The sequence below is a fragment of the Triticum urartu genome, chromosome 3A (genome assembly GCF_056163025.1).
Source record: "Triticum urartu cultivar PI428250 chromosome 3A, HENAU_Tu73, whole genome shotgun sequence".
Lineage (NCBI taxonomy): Eukaryota > Viridiplantae > Streptophyta > Magnoliopsida > Poales > Poaceae > Triticum > Triticum urartu.
In genome coordinates, this window is record NC_141875.1 from 546724086 (window position 1) to 546734237 (window position 10152).

Here is a 10152-nt window from a genome sequence, read left to right on the forward strand (position 1 = left end):
GATATGAAGTTGCTATAAAATGATTGTAAAACATCCAAGAATGATAAAATAACAGCATGAATACTTCATAAATTATAGATACGTTGGAGATGTATCAGCATCCCCAAGCTTAATTCCTGCTCGTCCTCGAGTAGGTAAATGATAAGAAAAATAATTCATGAAGTGTGAATGCTAGCAAAGTGCATAAGTTTGATCAATGACAATTTCAATCACTTTTCTTAGCATCGTAACAGCAATTCTTTCTTATGAAACTTCTCATGTTATAGTGGCAACCAATTCACATGTTAAGGTTCAAACCATGAACGCTCTTGGAACTCAACAACCTATGTTCTTAGTCATCAAGCAATTGCAATTCAACTTATTCAACAGAGTTTAAGTAAGAGCTCCACTTACTCAACCATCTTATAGTCTTCAATGATTGCTAACACTCACCGCATACACATGAGCAAAACGTTTCAACTAGACATATAGAAAGATAGGAACTTATTGTTTTGCCTCCCAATGAATTCACCTCAAGGGTGATGTCAACAATAATAACTCATGCTACCCATATTCAACTGGACATATGTGCCTAGATCTTTCCTCGCCACATGATGCTTTCCAAAAGAAAAAATAAAAAGGAATAGAGAGAATAACTTTGACTCTTTGCATAAAAATAAATACTGAAAATTAAAAGATAGGCCCTTCACAGAGGGAAGCAAAGGTTGTCATGCGCTTATTTGTTTTTATGCTCAATCCCTTAGTGCAAAAGAACGTCACGTTATATTGCCCCTTATGATAGCAACCTTTATTATGCAGTCCGTCGCTTTTATTGCTTTGCCATCATAAGTACGTACGACGCTCAATTTTCTCTTACACTAAACGATCTCACACTTTTAGAAGCAATTTTTATTGCCTTATTGCACCGACGACAACTTACTTGAAGCATCTTGCTCAATCCTTAGGTAGGTATGGTGGACTCTTGAATATAAGATTTGGGTTTAAGGATTTTTGGATGCACAAGTAGTATCTCTACTTGGTGCGGAATTTTTGGCTAGCAAAGATGGGGTCAAGCACCACATGTTGAAGGATCTATGAAAATATGACTTCTATGTGAATATGAATAAACATAAACTATTACGTTGTCTTCTTTGTCCAACATCAACAATTTTGGCATAAAATATTTTGATGGGGTTCACAATCACAAAAGATTTCCATGATAGTGTATTTGCATGTGAAAGTTCTCTTCCTTATACTAATTATTCGTGAATTGCTTGTATAACCAATATTGTGATTGTCAAGCCTCAAAAGGTTTCACTTCCTAAACCCAAATGTGAAGCTACCACTAGGCATGATACGATTTCAATTTCATGATATTCAATTTATTCAACAATTTACTCATAGGATATAAGTGAAGCACAAGAGCAATTCCATAGAAAAGAGCTTCGTTGACGGGATGTGAATGCCGCTTACTTAGCCTCCTTGGAAACTATTTGAGGACTCCATTTTATTTAAAAAAAACTTTTAGATCTAAGTTCTTTATTAAAACAGCAAGCAAAGCAAAATAAAATGACATTCCAAGAATGGCACACATCATGCGAAGAAGCAAAAACTTCCTCTCAACCGATACTAACCCATAATTATTGAAGAAGAAAGGTGGGATGCCTATCGGGGCATCCCCAAGCTTAGATGCTTGAGACTTCTTGGAATATTATCTTGGGTTCCTTGGGAATCCCCAAGTTTGAGCTTTTGTGTCTCCTTAATTCCTCTCATATCACGGTTTTCCTAAATCTCAAAAGCTTCATCCACACAAAACTCAACAGGAACTCGTGAGATAAGTTAGTATAAACTAATGCAAAAACCTTATCATTCTATACTGTAGCAAATCACTAAAGTTATTATTCAACATTGCATACTAAATGCCTCTGCATATTCAATACTCCTATCCTCAAATAGAATCAATAAACATGCAAACATATGCAAACAATGCAGCAATCTGCCAAAACAGTACAGTCTGTAAAGAATGCAAGAGTATCAATACTTATTCAACTCCAAAAATTATGAAATTATACCACACTGTAGAAAATTTATCAGAGCTTATTATGCAAAAAAAATCAACATTTTATCACATTTTGAATTTTCTAGGGAATTTTTGCAACACCGATAAACTTTCTATTTTCAAACAGCAACATGTAGACTTGTAAAATAAGCATGGTAAAGGCTATCCTTGACATTTTTATTGAAATGAAAGATGCAAAACATTATTCTATATAACAGAAAGCAAATCCTAACAAAATAAATTGATGCTCCAAGTAAAACACATATTATGTGACGAATGAAAACATAGCCCCAAGTGAGGTTACAGATAATGTTGGAGACGAAAGAGGGGATGCCTTCCGGGGCAACCCCAAGCTTAGTTGCTTGGATATTCCTTGGATATTAACTTGGGGTGCCTTGGGAATCCCCAAACTTAGGGTCTTTTCACTCCTTATTCTCCTCATATTGACATCTCACCCAAAACTTGAAAACTTCAATCACACAAAACATAACGGAACTTCGTGAGATACGTTAGTATGATAAAGAGTAAACCATTTCACTTTTGGTATTGTAAAAGACAAGATTCATAATTGTTTACACACAATGCCTACTGTAGCATATCATTTCCACAATTTATATTGAGCAATATAAGCCATAGAAACTAGAAACCAAGCAAGCTATGCATTGAAAACAGTCAAAAACAGAACAGTCTGTAGTAATATGTAATCAAACCATACTTCTGCTACTCCAAAAATTATGAAAAAATTTGTACCACGTGAGCAATTTGTATATTAAACTTCTGCAAAAAGAATCAACTCAAAATCGCTCTTCTGTTAAAAATGGGACTTATTTTCATGAGCGCAAAAGTTTCTGTTTTTCAGCAGGGGCAAATCAACTATCACCCAACATGATCCCAAAGGCTTTACTTGGCACTTTATTGAAAAAATAAGCAATAAAATATGATTACTACAGTAGCTTAACCATGTGAACACACAAAAACAGTAGGGATAAATGTTGGGTTGTCTCCCAACATGCGCTTTTCTTTAATGCCTTTTAGCTAGGCATGGTGATTTCAATGATGCTCACGTAAAAGATAAGAATTGAAACACAAAGAGAACATCATGCATCATAAGTTCCTCTCTCATAATAATTTTCAGTAGCATCATGAATAGATTCATCAATATAACCATTACATAAAGCATTCTTTTCATGATCCACAAGCATAGAAAATTTATTACTCTCTATGGCATACATGTCATCATAATAATCATCATAGAAAGCAACTTTATTCTCATAATACTCAATTGAAACCTCTTCCAAAATAGTGGATTCATCACTAAATAAAGTCATGACCTTTCCAAATCCACTTTCATAATTATTACAATAAGATTCAACACCCTCCAAAATAGTGGGATCATTAGTACCTAGAGTTGACACTCTTCCAAACCAACTTTCATCAATATAATCATCATAAAGAGGAGGCATGCTTTCATCGTAATAAATTTTCTCATCAAAACTTGGGGGAGTAAAAATATCATCTTCATCAAATATAGCATCCCTAAGCTTATGGCTTCGCATAGCATTAGCATCATGGATATTCAAAGAATTCATACTAACAACATTGCAATCATGCTCATCATTCAAATATTTTGTGCCAAACATTTTATTGACTTCTTGTTCTAACAATTGAGCACAATTTTCTGATCCATCATTTTCAAGAAAGATATTATGAAGATGATCAATAATATGATGCAACCTCAATTCCATTATTTTGTAGTTTTCTTTATAAACCAAACTAGTGATAAAACAATAAAAGATTCAATTGCAATATCTAAGATATACCATCATGCACTCACCTCCCCGGCAACGGCGCTAGAAAAGTGCTTGATGTTTACTACGCAACTTTATTCTTGTAGACATGTGTTGGGCCTCCAAGCGCAGAGTTTTGTAGGACAGTAGCAATTTGCCCTCAAGTGGATGACCTAATGTTTATCAATCCGTGAGAGGTGTAGGATGAAGATGGTCTCTCTCAAACGACCCTGCAATCAAATACAAGAAATCTCTTGTGTCCCCAACACACCCAATACAATGGCAAATTGTATAGACGCACTAGTTCGGCGAAGAGATGGTGATAAAAGTGTAATATTGATGGTAGAAATATATTTTTATAATCTAAATAAATAAAAAACAGCAAGTTAGCAAATAGTAAACGGGCACAAAAACGGTATTACAATGCTTAAAATGAGGCCTAGGGTCCATACTTTCGCTAGTGCAACCTCTCAACAATGCTAACATAGTTGGATCATATGATTATCCCTCAAAGTGTAATAAAGAATAACTCCCGAGTTCCTATTAGCGGAGAACAAAAGATAGGAATTGTTTGTAGGGTACGAAACTACCTCAAAGCTATTCTTTCCGTTCGATCTATTCAAGAGTTCGTACTAAAATAACACAAAGCTATTTTTTCTGTTCGATCTATCCTAGAGTTCGTACTAGAATATCACCAAAGCAAATTCATATTCGTAATACTCAATCCAACACAAAGAACTTCAAAGAGTGCCCCAAGATTTCTATCGGAGAAACAAAGACAAGAACGTGCATCAACCCCTATGCATAGATTACCCCAATGTCACCTCGGGAATCCGCGAGTTGAGTGCCAAAACATATATCAAGTGAATCAATACGATACCCCATTGTCACCACGAGTATTCAATTGCAAGACATATATCAAGTGTTCTCAAATCCATAAAAGTATTCAATCCGACAACAATGAAATCTCAAAGGGGAAAACTCAATTCATCACAACATGATAGAGAGGGAAAACACCATATGATCCGACTATATTAATAAAGCCCGCGATACATCAAGATCGTGACATCTCAAGAACACAAGAGAGAGAGATTAAACACATAGCTACTGGTACAAACCCTCAGCCCCAAGGGTGGACTACTCCCTCCTCATCATGGTGGCCGTCAGGATGATGAAGATGGCCACTGGTGATGATTCCCCCCTCCGGCAGGGTGCCGAAAAGGGTCTAGATTGGTTTTCGGTGGCTACAGAGCCTTGCGGCGATGGAACTTCTGATCTAGGTTAACCCCGATGGGTTTTGGAATATTTGGGAATTTATAGTGGAAAGAAGGGGTGCAGGAGGCCACCAAGGTGGTCACAACCCACCTGGGTGCGCCAGGTGGGCCTGGCGCGCCCTGGTGGGTTGTGCCCCCCTCGGGGCACCCCCAGGTGATGCTCTAGCCCATTGGTTTCCTTCTAGTCCATAAAAAATCCAAAAAATAGTATCGCGGTTTTAAGCCTACATTTGATATTGATTTTCTACGATGTAAACAACAAGCAAAAACAACAACTGGCACTGGGCACTGGGTTAATAGGTTAGTCCCAAAAAATGATGTAAAGTTGCTATACAATGATTGTAAAACATCCAAGAATGATAAAATAACAGCATGAATACTTCATAAATTATAGATACGTTGGGGACGTATCAAGCCACTTCTTCATCCAGAGATCGTTGCGAAGATCGGGGGCGCGATCGAGTTGCGTCACCCTGGCGTAACAAAGACTACGATCGTGCCCTGATGCCTCCACCACGGGATGTCGCATACAAGCGCCAGCCCTACAACGACAGGCGGACACACGGCGGCGACCGCAGGCCGAGTCCTTCTCGTCCGACGAGAGACACTCGAGACCCCGTGTTCAACGCGAGATCTGTTCTCGCTCATAACCTAGTCGACAGAGGCCGGGCCCTGCGAGAAGGCCAAGATCATGATGCACCGAGTGGTTCCGTACCATCTGGTCCCGTGTGCTTCAGCCGTTACATACGAGCGCCTGAGATTCCCAACAACTTCAGGTTGGCCACGGGGATCAGTAAATTCACTGGCGAGTCCAAGCCTGAGATATGGCTAGAAGATTACCGAGTGGCAGTCCAGATCGACAGCGGCAACGACAATGTGGACATGAAGCATTTCCCACTGATGCTAGAGGGATCCGCTTGAGCTTGGCTTACTCAGCTCCCGACAGGCAGCATATTTTGTTGGGATGACCTGGCGAGGGTATTCATCAAGACTTTTGAAGGCACTTACAAGAGATCGGGTGGCCTAGCCGAGCTGCAACACTGCGTGCAAAAGCAGAGTGAGACTCTCCGAGAGTTTATTCAGCGGTGGACCACCCTACACAATACGGTGGAGAACGTCAACGAGCACCTGACAATCTACGCAGCTATTATCAGGGTGTCGGCACACCAAGAGGTCTTGCTAGACTTGTTTTACCATTATCGAAATGTCTTGTGATCCGGGATTCCGAGTTTGATCGGGTTGTTCCGGGAGGAGGATTTTCCTCCGTTGATCGTGAGAGCTTGTCGTGGGCTAAGTTGGGACACCCCTGCAGGGTTTAAACTTTCGAGAGCCATGCACACGGTTATGTGGCAAATATGAATTTTCAATATCCGGTTGTAGAGAACTTGACACCAGATCCGAATTAAAATACACCAACCGTGTGTGTAACCGTGTTTGTCTCTTTTCAAGTGAGTCGAGAATAGAACACGGTGGCGTTATGTTTGAACGTAAGTAGGTCAGGATCACTTATTGATCATTACTAGTTTGCGACCGTTTTCATAGTTTCTCGTCTTACTCTTGTACTCGTAAGTTAGCCACCATACAATGCTTAGTGTTGCTGCAACCTTACCACTTATCCTTTCCATACCCATCAAGATTTGCTAGTCTTGATACCCCTGGTAATGGGATTGTTGAGTCCTCGTGGCTCACAGTTTACTACAACAACAGTTGCAGGTACAGGTAATGCGATTATCATGACGTGAGAGTGATGTTTGCTTGTTTTGGAATTCATCTTCTGCTTCTTCTTCTTCGATCAAGGATAGGTTCCTGGTCGGCAGCCTGGGTAGCAGGGTGGATGTCGTTTGAGTTTCTGTTTATGTTTCATCCGTAGTCGGATGTTGTCCTCATGTACGATGTTCGACATATTCTCGTGGCCTTTGTATGCCTTTGTATGTATCCCCATCTCTTATGTAATGGTACGATGTAATCATATCCACCTTGCAAAAGCATCTTCAATATGTGGATCTATGCTTGGTAGGACCTTTGAGTTCCTCTCGGATAGGATCGCATATCAGGCGTGACAAATCTCATCCAACTCCTCACCGACCAGCGAGCCTACGAAGGAATTACTCACTCCCGGTGGGAGCATCATGGAATTGGCGATGGAGAAGGGTTGGTGATGACAAAGATCAAAGATCCCCCTCTCCAGAGCGCCAAACGGACTCCACATCTGGCCACCCAATGAAGAACATGAGACGGCGATGGCTCTGTCTCATGAAACGCGATAATTGTTTCTCCCTAATTTTTTCTGGAAAAATAGGATTTTAGATCGTCGATTTCAGGGTCTGCGGGGCCACCAGGTGGGGACAACCCACCTGGGTGCGCCTGGAGGGGGTGGCACACCCTGGTGGGTTGTTCCCACCCAGGTTCCCCCCTCCGGTGGTTCTTGGCTCCAGAAATTATGTTTATTCGTATAAAAATTCCTCGCAAAGTTTTGTTCCAATCCGAGAACTTTTATTTATTCACAAAAACAACACCATGGTAGTTCGGCTGAAAACAACGTCAGTCCGGGTTAGTTTCATTTAAATCATGCAAATTAGAGTCCAAAACAAGAGGAAAAGTAGATACGACGGAGACGTATCAACTCCCCAAGCTTAAACCTTTGCTTGTCCCCGAGCAATTCAGTTGATAAACTGAAAGTGAAAAAGAAAAACTTTTACGAACTCTTTTGCTCTTGTTTGCATAAATAAGCTTAAACAACACCCAGATTTTCAGCCAGGATTATAAGTAACCATGTCAACAATAACTCTTAAAAATTGTATTAACTCATATCAATGACATAATCAGCTAGCGAGTAATAATAAGATATCTGAAACAACAACACGTTGTCAAAACAACCATGATATAATATGACAATAGTGGTATCTTGCTAGCCCTTTCTAAGACCGCAAAACATAAATGTAGAGCACCTCCAAAGTTCAAGCAGCGACTAAACATTGTAATTCATGGTAGAAAAGATCCAGTCATGATGCACCCACCATTAGTTACACACAATGCATGAGCATGACAGCAGTACTCTCAGGTTCTGGCGCTTATTTTGGAAGGTGATGACACAACATAAAAGTAAATAGATAGTCCCTTCACAGAGGGAAGCAGTGATTTGCAGAGGTGCCAGAGCTCAAGTTTTTTAAAAACAGAGGTAAATGAAATTTTTAGAGGTGCACCCTTCTTGTTTACTTCGTGACCATCAGTTATCAATATCTTCCATGCTAAACACATTACCGGTGGTTCCCAAGCGATAAAAGTGAAGTTTATGACTCCGTAGGAGTTTTTGTTTGATTATTTGTAAGCTCTTTTCTGTTTGCAATTTGGGGCTGCAAATTAGAGTCCAAAACAAGAGGAAAAGCGTTAGGAAAAGTAGATATGATGGAGACGTATCAGCCATAGAGATCCTTCTGCTGGACATCAAGTTTGAAGCCAAGAAAGCCATCAAGTCGCAAGCTCTCGTGGATTTCCTTGCTGAGTGGATCGAGCAGGAATAGCCTGTCCCAAGTGTTCCCGAACACTAGATGATGTTCTTCGACGGCTCCAAGATGCTCCATGGCTCCGGTGCCGGAGTAGTCTTGGTGTCTCCTAAAGGCGACCGACTCAGTTATGTACTTCAGATTCACTTCGACTCCTCCAACAACGAAGCTGAGTATGAAGCTCTCCTCTATGGGCTGTGAATGGCAATTTCTCTAGGAATTCACCGACTAATGGTCTATGGCAACTCGAATCTAGTGGTGAACCAAGTCATGAAAGAGTGGGATATCCGCAGCCCTACGATGACCGGCTATTGCAACGCCGTCAGGAAACTGGAGAAACACTTTGAAGGGCTGGAGCTCCATCACGTGCCACACCTCAAGAATCAAGTGGCTTAGCTGCGAACCAGCTTTCACCTAAGTTAAAAAATAATCCGAGTGAGGATCTGCTCCACACTCTAGCTGCGAACCAGTTTTTGCCTAAGTTAAAAAAATAATCCGAGTGAGGATCTGCTCCACACTCGGGGGCTTAGCTGCGAACCAGCTTTCACCTAAGTTAAAAAAATAATCCGAGTGAGGATCTGCTCCACACTCGGGGGCTTAGCTGTGAACCAACTTTCTCCTAAGTTAAAAAATAATCCGAGTGAGGATTTGCTCCACACACGGGAGCTTAGCGGCGAACCAGTTTCCGCCTAAGTTAAAAAAATAATCCGAGTGAGGATCTGCTCCACACTCAGGGGCTTAGTTGCGAACTAGCTTTTGCCTAAGTTAAAAAAATAATCCGAGTGAGGATCTGCTCCACACTCGGGGGCTTAGCTGCGAACTAGCTTTCGCGTAAGTTAAAAAATAATCCGAGTGAGAATCTGCTCCACACTCGGGGGCTTAGTTGCGAACCAGATTTTGCCTAAGTTAAAAAATAATCCGAGTGAGGATCTGCTCCAGACTCGGGGGCTTAGCCGCGAACTAGCTTTCGCCTAAGTTCAAAAACTAGTCAGAGTGGGATCTGCTCCACACTCGGGGACTTAGATACGAACCAGCTTTCGTCTAAAGTCAAACAAAACACGAGAAGCAAATAGAGACTCAAAGGGTTTCACACCAAAGTTTCGATCCGAATGTTTCCAAGACAAAATGAGCCCAAGGCTCGGCAGAGTATTTCATTACATCAACCACCCGACATTCCGGGGCAAATTCAATCAATTGTTTTAGGCCTCGGGCGGAGGGCTAGCGGGGTCAACGAAGGTCTCCAGGTCGATCCCATCGACGATGCAAGTGGCAAGCGAAGGTCTCCATGAAATCCTCAAACTTGAGATTCTTCTCGTTCACCACTTGGAGGTTCTTCAGCTTCTCCTCGTCCACGTTCTTGCAATGAACACGGACGAGTGACAATGCCACATCAGCTCCACTTCGGGCGGCAGACTTCTTCCAAGCTTTCACCCGAGCGGGGACTTCGTTCAGCCTCGTCATCACCGACTCCAGGTCCATCTGAGTCTCTTCGCCTGACAGCAATTCCTTGTCGATCCGACCCAATGCACCTTGGGTCCGAGTGATATAGC